Here is a 15221-nt window from a genome sequence, read left to right as displayed (position 1 = left end):
GTGGTTCTGCAGTTTACTCTGCTATCTCTTTCAGAACCCTAGGATGTAATTCATCTGGACCAGGAGATTTAAATTCATTTTAATTAGCTAAGCATTCCCTCACCATCTCTCTGTTTTTAGATAGTGTGAATTCTTTTATTCCTTTGATAGCACAGTGAAGATCAGTTGATGTTACATTTGCTTTCTTAGAGAACACAGATGCAAAATAGGAATTGAAAGTTTGGCCTTCTCAACACCATTTTTGACCACTTCACCCTTTTCATCCTCTAAAAATCCTATAGCATCTTTGGCTTTTCTTTTGCTTTTAACATACCCCCAAAATCCTTTTTTTTGCTTTTGGTCTCCCTTGCTAGCCTGACTTCATTACTGGCTTTAGCTTTTCTAACACTTGCCCTGCATTTCCTGCAGACAGCATTATATTCCTCTTCAGCTATGGTCCCCTCTTTCCATTTGATATACATTTAATGTTTTCCTTTTTAGTAAGTGTTTCAGCTCCATGTTCATCCATCCTGGTCTCTTTAAACGCTTCCAATTTTTCCTTCTTTTCAGGATTGTTAGCGATTGTGACTTTATTATAGAAAGAAACTGGAAGTTTTATTTTTAATAAAAGAATAACAAGGTCTCCAGCAGTAACTTACCCAATATTGCTAAGCTTTCACTTTTAATAAACAGATACTTCAATAAGAACGAAATGCAGGTATCTATAGTATTTGTTTAATAATAATAATAATAATTTAACCAAAGAAAAAATGGGCATATGTACATAAATGTGCTGTGTAAGTATTAGGGCTTATTCAGATGTCAGTGATTTTTCTCATGCGCAAAAAACTCTTCGCGTTTCATCAGTATTTTTGATCAGAGTTTTATTAAAGTTTGATCACTGTGTCAGTTTTTACCATCAGAGTTCAGTCAGTTTTTCTTGTATGAAAAAGAATTATGAAAGTTTCTCCTTATCCTCCTATCAAACAATCTGCATTGGCGAGTTTGATCTGTGACTCAGATCAAAAATGGACATATCTTGGTTACTTTGGTGAGGACCACTCAGTCTGCAAAAATACACGGAAGTGTGAACAGCCCCAGAGACTATTTTATGCATGAGTGCTATCTAAGAAAACAAGGATGGGGGTATGTGCCCACGATGCAGATTTTAAGCAGAAATTTCCTGAGCGTTTTTTCCTCTCCCTGGCATTTTACATGCGTTTTTTCTGCCAGGGAGAAGCATTTTTTAAGCAATTTTACATGCGTTTATGCATTCGTTTTTTCAAGCACTTTTCCAAGCGATTTTGCGCATCACTTGGAAAAGGGCTTGACAAGTTGGTCACACAATATAAATCCATGCAACTGGCATGGATTTATATTGTGTGACCGAGATTTCTGCTTAAAATTCTGCACCTATAGTAAAAAAAAAAGAATTCTAAAGTAAAAAAAAAAAAAAATATTCATACGTACCTCTCCAGCGGCCCCCGGTCTGCTCCAGGTGGCGTCCTCTCTCCTCGGCAGCCCGTGGTGTAATGGCAGAACCTGTGGTGACGTCATTTAGTCAGCTGATGGTCACACGACCATCACCTGACCACTGACGTCAGCGGTCGCTTGACCATCAGCTGACTAAATGACGTCACCGCCGTTCCCGCCAGTACACTGCGGACTGCCGAGGAGAGAGGACGCCGTCTGGAGCAGACTGGGGGCCGTCGGAGAGGTGTGTATGAATATTTTTTTTATTTTTTACTTTATAATTCTTTTTTAACTTGCAGGTACCATGGTACCCGGGTTGGAGGAGAGTCTCCTCTTCTCCAGACCTGGGTACTATTAGCTCATTGAACCGCATAACATCCGCATGTATACATGTATACATGCGGATGTTATGCGGTTCAATGCAAGTCAATGGCCACGATTTCGCCTCGAAATCGCACAATAAATGGTTGTGCTGCGGATTTTTCCGCAATGATAATCCGCAATGGAAATTTCCGCAGCATGTGCACAGCACATGCGGAAAATCATTGGGAAACATGGCAGACATGTTAACAAGCGATTTTAATGCGTTTCCGAGGTGGAAATGCCGCCTCGGAAACGCATTAAATCCGCATCGTGGGCACAGCCTAAAACTCCATTGTGTAAAACTGACATCTGAATGAGGCCTTAGGCACAGATGTACTGTAGACAACTATGGCCAAAGTGAAGGCATCTCAAGTGGTAGAATCCAATTATTTTATAAAGAGAAGTTGTGTAAAGTAGAAAATCCTGTAATAAATATTTTAAGTAGCTAAAAACAATACAATGTGCTATTATGTGTTGTGAAGAGTTAGGTACTGCTTTTAGCAGAAAGAAAGCAATAGCACATAATAGCTATTCTGTTTCTAAACATGTTTGTCAATTTTCATCTATTTAATGGCTACAAGTAGATTGGTGAGGATCTGACAGCTGGGACTTCCACCAAATATCCAGAGATGGGATACTGTGTCTACTGTGTGAATGGACTCATGGTCGAGCATGAGCACTACTGTCTTATTTACAGCCTCGTTGACTGCCTATGGGACTGATGAAGACTCCAGATTAACTTGTGATTTTCCATTTTGAGTTTTTGGTTTTTCCTCCCCTTATTCCAAGAGCCATAACTTTTTTATTTTTCCATCCCCATAGCAATATGAGAGATTGTTTTTTGCGAGACATGTACTTTTGAGGAAAGTTGGTAGTCAGCAGCACTCACTGCAAGGGACGCACGTCCATAATCCTCAAGGAACCCACTCGAGGTAATATCAGCATACAAAACTAAAAGACAGCGTCCGTGCCAGGGTGTTCAATTCCAAAAGAGGTGTTTATTCCGCCATCCCAAAACACACAACGTTTTGACCCATTTTCGACCCTTGACAGGGTCGAAACGTTGTGTGTTTTGGGATGGCGGAATAAACACCTCTTTTGCAATTGAACACCCTGGCATGGATGCTGTCTTTTACTTTTGCAAGTTGTACTTTTGAGAGATACCTTTGATTTTATCATGTGATCCACTGGAAAGCAGGAAAAAAATTCCAAGTGCACTGAAATTGCAAAAAAAGCTGACATTTTTATTGATACTATTTTGGGGTAGATACAATGTTTTGATTTTGATTTTTTTCTGTTTACCAAGTGAGGTGTTAAAACAAATTAATCCGGTTGCCTACAAGCTCAAACTCCTGGCCTCTTTATGAATCCCCAATTCCTTTAATCTGTCTCTTCTCAAACCTGTCGTCCTCAGTTCTTTCTTCAAAGACCCTGCTACCACTCCTGCTCCAGTCAGCACTGAAGATGTTTTTGAGGTAGAGCACATTCTGGCCATCAAGAGAGTAAGAGGAAAAAAATGTTTTTCTTGTGGATTGGAAAGGACTCGGTCCTGAAGAGAGGTCTAGGGAGCCCAGGGAGAACATCCATGCCCCTGTCCTACTGGAGAGATTTCTTGCGGACTTGAAAAAGAGGTGACGTAAAGGGGGGTACTGTAGCGCCGGTGTCCCTGCATACTGTCCCTCTTCCCCAGCAGGGAGGTCGGCTCACTCACCATCATGGCCCCCATCTTGCACTTCCTCCTCCTTCCGGGTCTGTGAGTGCCCGGGTTGCGTGCATGGCGCACAGAATCCCAGACATTGTGCTTAGGGCGTGAGCGCACTCCCCATCCCTTAAAGGGGTTGTCCTAAAGTGTCCCAGCCAATAGCTGGAGGACACTTACTATTAAAGGCATCTCCTCCAACATATAGGTGGCTGAGCAACGTTGTATGTCTGTCACTAACACGCTTGTTAGTTCCCAGGTCTCAGTGCCCGTATCCAGTGTATCTGCCTGTCAATCAGCCATGCCCACTCACCTGTCTATCAGACGTGCCTGCCTATAACATTTATTAGTGGACTTAGATAAAATCACATAAAATGTCTATAAAGGGAAAAGTGACACAAAAAGAGAGGTCAGGCTAGGGGTGTATACAGGTGAACATATTTATGAATTACAGGTATGCCACAAAGATGCTGTCACGTAGTAAATAATCTACATTGGATTTGCAGTACAATAAATAAATAAATACATGAAAAGAAGTAAATTTGCGCTAGTGGTAGTGAACAGAAGGACAGCACGAGAGATATACAGTGCAAGAGATAATTTTATTTAATCGAACATAAGCTTAAATTAGCTTAGTTAAAATGATTCAGACTCAGTGAGGTCACTGGGTCGGATAAGAGAATAGGTATTAAAAGTATTAAGATTTTTTTAAAATCAATAAAAAGATTGGTGTCCACTGATATAAGATCAACATAGGCCTTTTTCCCGTAGTCTGTGGATGTTCGGTTGCAGTAGATGTATAAGGAGGCAAAGGCTTGTAGACCTGGTGGGATAGAATAGGAATGTATAAATATGGTATACTAATGAGCGATAGGGAACAGGTAGATATCTTTTTGTTGTGGTTACCTGATACTGGTGCCTCGTATGGGATACGAGGGTCACTGGTGGTATGTGTTGGTGCCTAGGAGGGAGGACGAAGGGTACCTAGAGTGGGGTACAAAAGATGTATGGATCAGCGGGGGTGGAACTCGATAGAGATGTCTCTGTTGGACTCTGAGTTGAGTCGTGAGTTACCTGTACTTGGTATGGTACTCAATAGGCTGTGGTAGTGGTTGGCTGTTTCTCCAGAGTCGTTCTGCTACTGGTATGACAGTCAGCAGGCTGTGTGGATAATACGGAATTCACTGGAGGGGTACTAAAAGGGAGTGAGGGGAGACAAGTATTGAATAGGGTGCGAGGCTCAGGGGTAAAGGTACGAGATTTGAAGAAGTCAGTTACCTTCTAGAAGGTGGCGGGGGGTGTCCTGAGTATTTTTTGATGACTAGGAGATGGAGGTCCTAGTCCTTTTTGGAAAGTGGTAGAGGATATGTCACAGACGGCTGTGGGTGGATGATCTGAGTTAGATCTGTAAGGGGGAGGAATAAGGATAGATCATAAATTAACTAACTTGTGTAGCCGTGGTACAAGCCTTGGAGACAAAAGGTTTTTTGGTTTACCTGTAAATAGGTACAAGGGGCCTCCAGGGGCGTCTTAAGATGAGCTGGAGGTAGTAATCCTGGTCCCTTGTAGAGTGGAGGTAGTATGAGGAGGTCAGAGGTGGGATGCAGCAGGAGGCTGGTATTAGCATATAGTGTCTCTGTATGCTGAATAGAAATCTATACGGAAGGGGGTGGGGGTATATCTGTTAGGGTATCACTGGGTAGTGGTTGTAGCCTCCAGTATGTACCCAGAGATCGTGGTTTACCTGTTTCGTAGGGATTAGGGTGTCAAATAGTAGATGCTGGTTCCAGTCTCCTTATTGTAGATACAGCAGGGTGCTGTAGTAGGAGGCTATAGTGGTATCAGAGGTAGCCAGAGAGAGGATACAGCATGAGGCTATTGTTGTCCTATGTTGGGTGCACCAGGAAGCTCTGGCTGAGTAGAGAGTGCAGGTGCCAGATGCGACAATATGGAGGGTGGCTGGTGCAGGGCCCAACTGGGGAGGTTGATGGCAAGTACTGCAGGGAGCAGGGAAAATCCGTTAGAGGGTCAGCTGGGTGCAGTATGGCTTGGTAGGGCAGAGGCTCGTTATTACTTACGGTCAGTAGAGAGCTTCACCGTCTGGGGGTGGTGGTCGAGGTCCGGAGCGAGGGCGGAGTCCAGGCCGGTGACTGCCGCGTACTCGCTGCTTCCGGGTAGGAGAGGGAGAAGGAGTGTATGTGGAGAGCGCGTGCGAAGGTGCGCGTCTCCTAGGAAAGCACGCGAGAGGGGGGCAGCGTGACGTGCAGTCACGTGGTGTGCAGCGTGCACAAAGTACGGAGGCCTGTGGGCGCCTCTTTCACTGGGTTAAAGGTCAGTCCGACGCGTTTCAACAGCTGCGGCTGTCTTCCTCAGGGATGGATTAACCCAGTCAAGTGGTGTCATTTATATATGCAGGGCTGGTGACGTCATAGGTCGATTGGTTAGTCATTTAAAGGCAAAGAGCTCTATTTCGCTGTTCAGACCTCTTGGTCTTAGGGTGTTAAGTTTGAAAATCCACTCACTTTCTTTCCTGGACATGCTCTTAATAAAGTCTCCTTGTCTCCAGTTTTTGTGGACGATTTGTATACCTACTATTTTAATTCCTTTTATTGATCCATTGTGTTTTTTTGTAAAGTGTTTTGAGAGGGGGTGGCCCATATATTTATTTTTGATGTTCCTTATATGTTCGCTGATCCTGACGTTCATAGGTCTTTTTGTTCTGCCTATATATAATTTGCCACATGGGCAATTTAGCCCGTATATAACCCCTGTGGTGTTACATGTTATAAAATCTGTGATGGGGTATGTTTCTTTTTGGTGGCTGACGGTGTGTTGTTTTGGTGTGTTGAGGGTTTTGCATGTCTTACATTTTTTGCATGGGAAGAAACCTTTTAGTTTTTGCTGGAATGGAGTTTGAGGTTTTTGAGAACTGGTGTGTATCTTTACTGTGGGGGCTATAATGGATCCTAGATTACGTGCCTTTTTGAAGATGAATTTGGGTCGGTTTGGGATAATATCTCTGATTATTTTGTCATCTTTAAGTGTGTGCCAGTGTTTTTCTACTATTTTCCTGAAGATGTGAGTATTGGCAGAGTAAGGTGTGATAATAGGGAGATGCCGTACCTCTCCCGGACCAACGACCCGGGAGAGAACAACTAAATTTCTTTGAAACCTTGGACGAGGTAGTCGGTAGTCCAGATAACTCTGGTATCTCTATCAGTAACATCTCACTCCATCCTACGTCCAATACCCCCTCTCCCCCAATTCAAAATGGACCTAACCCAATTTCACCCAACCCAATACTGATCAATCCCGTTACCCCCACTGACACCCAAAATAGTAAATATCTCTGAAGAAACAAATAATTCACCCATAACACCATCAACAACAAAGAGACACTCATCCCAACCAACCAATATACCCCCCCTAATACCAGTCACTCCTACCAGAGCCACCACCTCATGCCCTTCCATACGAAAACATACTAGCAGTACTAATAATTTTTTTCAATTGGCCAAAAGAAAAAACGCAAAAGAGGCACTAGAGGAGGGAAACTCGCCCAAAAGAAAAAGAACAACACAAAAAAAGTAAATAGTCAAAAATCCATTTTTAATCTTAGCAGACACCCCCTAACCACCAATGAAACCATTCTACTAAATAAAGGACTCAAATACGCCCCCTCCACCCAACTAGACAAGTTTCAAACCTACATCGGCATCAAAAAATTCATGCTCCAATTGGCTCTTAAAAAGTACTACACCAAAAAAGAAGATGGAATTGAAACAATAGACCCAGTAGAATCACCTAAATATACCCACACTGCCCTCAAAAACAAATCCACCTTTCATCCCCTCCAAGAGTACTCAGAAGCCCTTAACACTTTTGAAAAAAATGTAACAGACGACATTCGTAGACTCAACAACACAACATGCAAAAAATTCAGGAACAATCTTACAAAATCAGAAATGATCGCCATGAAACAATTACAAGCGAATAAAAACATAGTGATTAGGCCAGCCGATAAAGGGGGGGGCATAGTCATCCTAGATCTGGAATATTATCACAAAGAATCACTAAGACTCTTAGATGATCCTAGAACATACTTAATCATCCCCTCTGATCCAACAAACACCTACCAAGAAGAACTACGACTATTAACCAAGAAAGGACTCCAAGAGGGCTTCCTTAATAAAAACGAGTACGATTACGTGAACATTAAACACCCCAGGATAGTCGCCTTCTACCATTTGCCCAAAATACACAAGGACCATGAAAATCCACCAGGGAGACCAATCGTCTCCGGCATACAATGCCTGACAGCCAATTTATCCAGATTAGTTGACCACCATCTGCAGGACCTAGTCCCTAACCTTCCCTCCCACCTAAAGGAAAGCAAACATACCATCCAGATACTGAATAACACCCCATGGGAAAATCATTACATCATGGGAACCATGGATATCACATCCCTTTACACCAATATACAACACACTAAAGGCTGTGAAGCTGCCTCCCATTTTCTCAATCAAAAAATGCCCCCAGAACAAAGCCAATTTATCACAGACTGTAGGCTATTCATATTAACCCATAACTATTTCATGTACGAGGGGGACTACTACTCCCAGCAATGGGGAACCGCCATGGGAACCAGGTTCGCACCCAGTTATGCAAATCTGTATGTAGGCCGCTGGGAAACATTAGCGATACACCCTGGAGGCCTCTTGCATAAGAACCTGGTCCTATGGCGAAGATTTATAGATGATATTCTATTCATCTGGTCAGGTGACCAATCCTCACTAAACTCATTTATGGAAGATCTAAATAAAAACGAATTCTTCTTAGAATTCTCATCAACTACCAGTACCACCACAGTCAACTTTTTAGACCTCAATATTTATATTGAGGATAACTGCATCCGTACACGTACATATCACAAACCTGCCGATGCTAACGGTTATATCCCAATAGACAGTTGCCACCTCCCCACCTGGCTACTTAACGTCCCCCGGAGCCAATATCTACGACTGCATAGGAATTGCTCCAAATCGCAGGATTTCAATATGGAAGCAGAACTCCTTACTAATAAATTCTTAGAGAAGGGATACAACGCCCAATTTCTCACCAACACCAAAGATAAAATAGCAACAATACCGCGCCACCACCTCCTAACTGAAACAAACATTATCAAACCAAAAAACGACTCCAGGCCCAATACTATTGTCCCTATTATCACACCTTACTCTGCCAATACTCACATCTTCAGGAAAATAGTAGAAAAACACTGGCACACACTTAAAGATGACAAAATAATCGGAGATATAATCCCAAACCGACCCAAATTCATCTTCAAAAAGGCACGTAATCTAGGATCCATTATAGCCCCCACAGTAAAGATACACACCAGTTCTCAAAAACCTCAAACTCCATTCCAGCAAAAACTAAAAGGTTTCTTCCCATGCAAAAAATGTAAGACATGCAAAACCCTCAACACACCAAAACAACACACCGTCAGCCACCAAAAAGAAACATACCCCATCACAGATTTTATAACATGTAACACCACAGGGGTTATATACGGGCTAAATTGCCCATGTGGCAAATTATATATAGGCAGAACAAAAAGACCTATGAACGTCAGGATCAGCGAACATATAAGGAACATCAAAAATAAATATATGGGCCACCCCCTCTCAAAACACTTTACAAAAAAACACAATGGATCAATAAAAGGAATTAAAATAGTAGGTATACAAATCGTCCACAAAAACTGGAGACAAGGAGACTTTATTAAGAGCATGTCCAGGAAAGAAAGTGAGTGGATTTTCAAACTTAACACCCTAAGACCAAGAGGTTTGAACAGCGAAATAGAGCTCTTTGCCTTTAAATGACTAACCAATCGACCTATGACGTCACCAGCCCTACATATATAAATGACACCACTTGACTGGGTTAATCCATCCCTGAGGAAGACAGCCGCAGCTGTTGAAACGCGTCGGACTGACCTTTAACCCAGTGAAAGAGGCGCCCACAGGCCTCCGTACTTTGTGCACGCTGCACACCACGTGACTGCACGTCACGCTGCCCCCCTCTCGCGCGCTTTCCTAGGAGACGCGCACCTTCGCACGCGCTCTCCACATACACTCCTTCTCCCTCTCCTACCCGGAAGCAGCGAGTACGCGGCAGTCACCGGCCGGGACTCCGCCCTCGCTCCGAACCTCGACCTCCACCCCCAGACGGTGAAGCTCTCTACTGACCGTAAGTAATAACGAGCCTCTGCCCTACCAAGCCATACTGCACCCAGCTGACCCTCTAACGGATTTTCCCTGCTCCCTGCAGTACTTGCCATCAACCTCCCCAGTTGGGCCCTGCACCAGCCACCCTCCATATTGTCGCATCTGGCACCTGCACTTTCTGCTCAGCCAGAGCTTCCTGGTGCACCCAACATAGGACAACAATAGCCTCATGCTGTATCCTCTCTCTGGCTATCTCTGATACCTCTATAGCCTCCTACTACAGCACCCTGCTGTATCTACAATAAGGAGACCGGAACCAGCATCTACTATTTGACACCCTAATCCCTACGAAACAGGTAAGCCACGATCTCTGGGTACATACTGGAGGCTACAACCACTACCCAGTGATACCCTAACAGATATACCCCCTCCCCCTTCCGTATAGATTTCTATTCAGCATACAGAGACACTATATGCTAATACCAGCCTCCTGCTGCATCCCACCTCTGACCTCCTCGTGCTACCTCCACTCTACAAGGGACCAGGATTACTACCTCCAGCTCATCTTAAGACGCCCCTGGAGGCCCCTTGTACCTATTTACAGGTAAACCAAAAAACATTTTGTCTCCAAGGCTTGTACCACGGCTACACAAGTTAGTTAATTTATGATCTATCCTTATTCCTCCCCCTTACAGATCTAACTCAGATCATCCACCCACAGCCGTGTGTGACATATCCTCTACCACTTTCCAAAAAGGACTATGACCGCCATCTCCTAGTCATCAAAAAATACTCAGGACACCCCCCGCCACCTTCTAGAAGGTAACTGACTTCTTCAAATCTCGTACCTTTACCCCTGAGCCTCGCACCCTATTCAATACTTGTCTCCCCTCACTCCCTTTTAGTACCCCTCCAGTGAATTCCGTATTATCCACACAGCCTGCTGACTGTCGTACCAGTAGCAGAACGACTGTGGAGAAACAGCCAACCACTACCACAGCCTATTGAGTACCATACCAAGTACAGGTAACTCACGACTCAACTCAGAGTCCAACAGAGACATCTCTATCGAGTTCCACCCCCGCTGATCCATACATCTTTTGTACCCCACTCTAGGTACCCTTCGTCCTCCCTCCTAGGCACCAACACGTACCACCAGTGACCCTCGTATCCCATACGAGGCACCAGTATCAGGTAACTACAACAAAAAGATATCTACCTGTTCCCTATCGCTCATTAGTATACCATATTTATACATTCCTATTCTATCCCACCAGGTCTACAAACCTTTGCCTCCTTATACATCTACTGCAACCGAACATCCACAGACTACGGGAAAAAGGCCTATGTTGATCTTATATCAGTGGACACCAATCTTTTTATTGATTTTAAAAAAATCTTAATACTTTTAATACCTATTCTCTTATCCGACCCAGTGACCCCACTGAGTCTGAATCATTTTAACTAAGCTAATTTAAGCTTATGTTCGATTAAATAAAATTATCTCTTGCACTGTATATCTCTCGTGCTGTCCTTCTGTTCACTACCACTAGCGCAAATTTACTTCTTTTCAGCTACATCAAAACCCATTTGGACAACTCTGGTTCCCTGTCCACTAATTTGCTGCCACTAGTAGTGACGAGCTCACAGCGCCTCCTATACCCATATACCAAATAAATACCTGAATGAATAAATAGTGGGGTATGTAGAGGGAGAATATAAAGTGCTCAGTGCAAAATAAACTGCTCCACACTACCCTAGATGTAACCAATTATATGAATTGTGGTGCTATGGACATCAGCAATGATGTCTCTATCAATCAAAAAGTAATCAAAATAGATAATTTACATGATTGATAATGTTTGACATGCATGACAACAGGTGAAAAGGTAGCACATAATATAAGATAATAATAGGTATTACTGACTCCCTGAGAACTGACCGGATCCAATGAGCCACTGGCTTTGACGAGGATGTAATGTTGGAGTGTGAAGGTAAAGTATTTAAAGGGGATTTGGCCAATCCAAAGCGTCCATCTTGGGCAGTCAATTTAAAACATCTGTGGATGTATATAATTATTTCATGGCGCCATGCTGCAATGAGCCGATCGTGACCTCCTCGGGAGAGCCGCGTCTCCATAGAGCACAGCACCTCCGTGGGAGGTGGCGTCGGTGTGCGTGTCAGGGTGAACCGCGTATAGCGGAAGTGATGTAATAGGCATATCCGGGGAAAGGAGGATCAGTGTGCGTTCAATTGTGGAACGCAGAGGAAAAAGAGGGGGCATGTCTGGAAAAAGTGAGTATGCGTTCCACCGTGGAACGCATAAAAAGAATCATTGGCAAAGATTGAAAGTGTGTGGGTGCTACAAAACGTGGGACCACCCTGAAAATAGGTAACAGGATACGAGGGAAATAATGATAATAACATGGGAACATTATAAAGAAAGAAAATATATATAACATCTGGAAAAATTCAAAAATTACCAGAGGGGCGTAACTAAGTGCCAACCCGGACCGACCCTAGCCACACGGCGGCTTAGTCGACTCCGTGAACCAAGGAGGGACCGGGAAGGTGAACCAGGTGCCACTCTGGGACCAACCTTGTGTGAGGGCAGGCGACTCCCACAGGTCAGATAGCTGAAGCTGACAGGTACAGTGGATGAGCACGGCAGGTAGCCTGACAGGTGATCCGGGTAGGCAAGCCGGCGGGCATGACAGATAGACAGGACGGCGGGCACTGCTGATAGACAGGTTGGTGGGCACGGCTGATAGACAGGCTGGTGGGCACTGGAACATGAGGGCTGAGGAGAGTGTAAGCACACAAACAACAACCTTGCACAGGCACCTCCATATTGGAGGAGGTGCTTTAAATAGGAGTGGTCCTCCGGCCATTGGCCAGGGACTCTTTAGGATGGCATGCACGGCCCCCTTAAGAGGGAGGGTGCGTGCACGCGCCCTAAGCACGTGTCCAGGAAGCTGCGCGTGGTGCGCGTACCCCGGGCAGCAGCAGGGGAGCTGGAGGACGCTGGACCGGGATCGCGGCGGTGAGGGGAACGGTGTCTATGCCTGGCAGGAGGGAGAGATGCCGACGCTACAGTACCCCCCCTTTACGCCCCCTCTTCTTTAGGCCCGCAAGAAATTTTTCAGGAAGATGAGGGGCATGAATGTTCTCCCTGGGCTCCCAAGACCTGTCCTCAGGACCAAACCCCTTCCAATCCACAAGAAAGAAAGTCTTTCCTCTTACCCTCTTGATGGCCAAAATGTTCTTTACCTCAAAGACGTCCTCAGCGGAGACGGGAGCTGGAGTGGTACCTGGATCGTCAGAGAAAGAATTAAGGACAACCGGCTTCAGGAGGGAAATGTGAAAGGAGTTGGGAATCCGTAAGAAGGCCAGGAGTTTCAGCTTGTAAACCACTGGATTTATTTGGTTCAGAATCTCGAACAGACCGATGAACCACAGACCCAACTTGTATGATGGTATCTTGAGACGGACATATTTGGAGGAAAGCCAGACCTTGTCTCCCGGACGGAAGTAAGGTGGATCCAGACGTCTCTTATCAGCATGCTTCTTCATCCGCTTGGAGGAACTCTTATAAAAATGAACAAGGGCTGGATTGGGTCAGACTTCTCAACACCACCGAATGAAAGCAGCGTATCATAAACTCAAATTTAGTGTTTTTTTTTGGAAGGTGTATTCCCATGCACCTCTTCACACCCACACATGGGTATACGCTTCCTGATTTTTGCTATTTGCTCTTGTCCTCCTCCTTCTCCTCATCCTCATCCTCTACCACCATATCACCAGGGTGACCGTGGTCCGTGATGCAAGACCCACATCATTTTTTTAAAGGGTGTTTATGATGCCCGTAAAATAATTTTTTATACAGTATGTTCATGTATACCCCCCAGGGAAAAATGTTTGTCAGCCCATACACATAGTGCATGGGCACTACAAGTATAGGAGACCCGTTCCTTTCTAAAGGGAACATTTTTTATGAGGCCCTCCTCCACATCTCTTCCAAGGGGCATTGGAGTGCCTCCCAATTTTTGGCAGCCCTTGCATTGACTGCATATTCCAACACTATTGGAGACCCACTTCCTAATAATGGGAACATTTATTTTCAGGAGGCCCTCCTCTACGTCTCTTCCAAGGGGCATTGGAGTGCCTCCAAATTTTTGGCAACCCTTGCATTCACTGCATAGACAAACACAATGGGAGACCTACTTCCTAATAATGGGAACATTGTTTTCAGGAGGCCCTCCTCTAAGTCTCTTCAAAGGGATATTGGGGTGCGTCCAAATTTTGGGCAGCCCTGCCACTCACTGCATACCCAATAACAGTATAGGAGACCCACTCTATAATAATGGGAACAATAAAACATAGCCGGCTGATGGCTCTCTAAGAATAGAGAGGGCCGACTGCTGGCCCTTTAAGAATAGTAAAGGCCGCCTGATGGCCCTATAAAAATAGGCTTTGTGACTTTCAGAGTCCCTCCTGCATAAATGAAACACGATGTTTCTGATGATATCTCACACACCACAAGGCCAGATAAGGTTGTAAAATGTTAAAATGACATTTCCTGGTGAATGCATTTGTCACGGATGAAAGCAATGCAAAAGTGCAAAAACGCATCAAAAACGCAAAGTGTGAACATAGCCCAAGGTGTGGAGGAGTATTTTTGTTTTTGGTTATTTATTTTGCTTTATATACAAGTCATTACCCTGGAAAGAATGTTCCTTAACATATTTCCCAGGAAAATCCATTTTGGTTTCGTTTTTGTATGTTTTATTGTGAGTTCGTAAAAGTGGCGTAATACTCTGACAACATTGTTGACAGAAGTGACCTGGGAGTCAGAAATGCTTCCAGGGGTCTTCCCCATGCTGTTCCCATGTCATTTGAGCACTGTTCCCATCGATTTGGGCAATTTTTAGGCCCTCTGCAGACCGCCTGAAAAATGCTCGCGTTTCCCATAGACTTACATTGGGCTCGTTGCTCGGGTCGAGCACACGAGTATTCCAATGTGCTCGACCCCAGCATCGAGCACCCAAGCATTTTAGTGCTCTCCCATCGCTATTAATTATATTTAGTAAAATAACCTGTCTGTATTGCCCACTGTTTTTGCAAATGTGAGAGTGTGAACTGTGATAGCAGCAGGAAAGCATTAAGACCCTGTGAGTTTTGCCTGGCTGAGCTCAGAGCAGGGGCAGAGCTGGAGACCCTGTGTGTTCTGAGGGTGTCTGCTGTGTGAGAGGCTAGACAGGAAGTCTGTGACAACTGAGCTGCAACAAGACGCTGTCTCTACAAGCTTCCCTGTGGAGATTATTAACCCCTGTCCCTGGTGAAGCTGTGTCCCTGCTTAAGAACAAGTGCTGAGCTGGGGAAACTTGTGTGGTTCTTTGGAGTTTTGTGGAAGTCCATGCTGAATGGACTAGAGACTTTGTGCTGAAGGAGCCAAGTGTCGAGTGAGAAGGAAA

Source organism: Phyllobates terribilis, unplaced genomic scaffold (genome assembly GCF_046119375.1).
Source record: "Phyllobates terribilis strain yellow unplaced genomic scaffold, ASM4611937v1 Scaffold_3__8_contigs__length_932513732, whole genome shotgun sequence".
Classification (NCBI taxonomy): domain Eukaryota; kingdom Metazoa; phylum Chordata; class Amphibia; order Anura; family Dendrobatidae; genus Phyllobates; species Phyllobates terribilis.
This window is presented reverse-complemented; position numbering follows the sequence as displayed.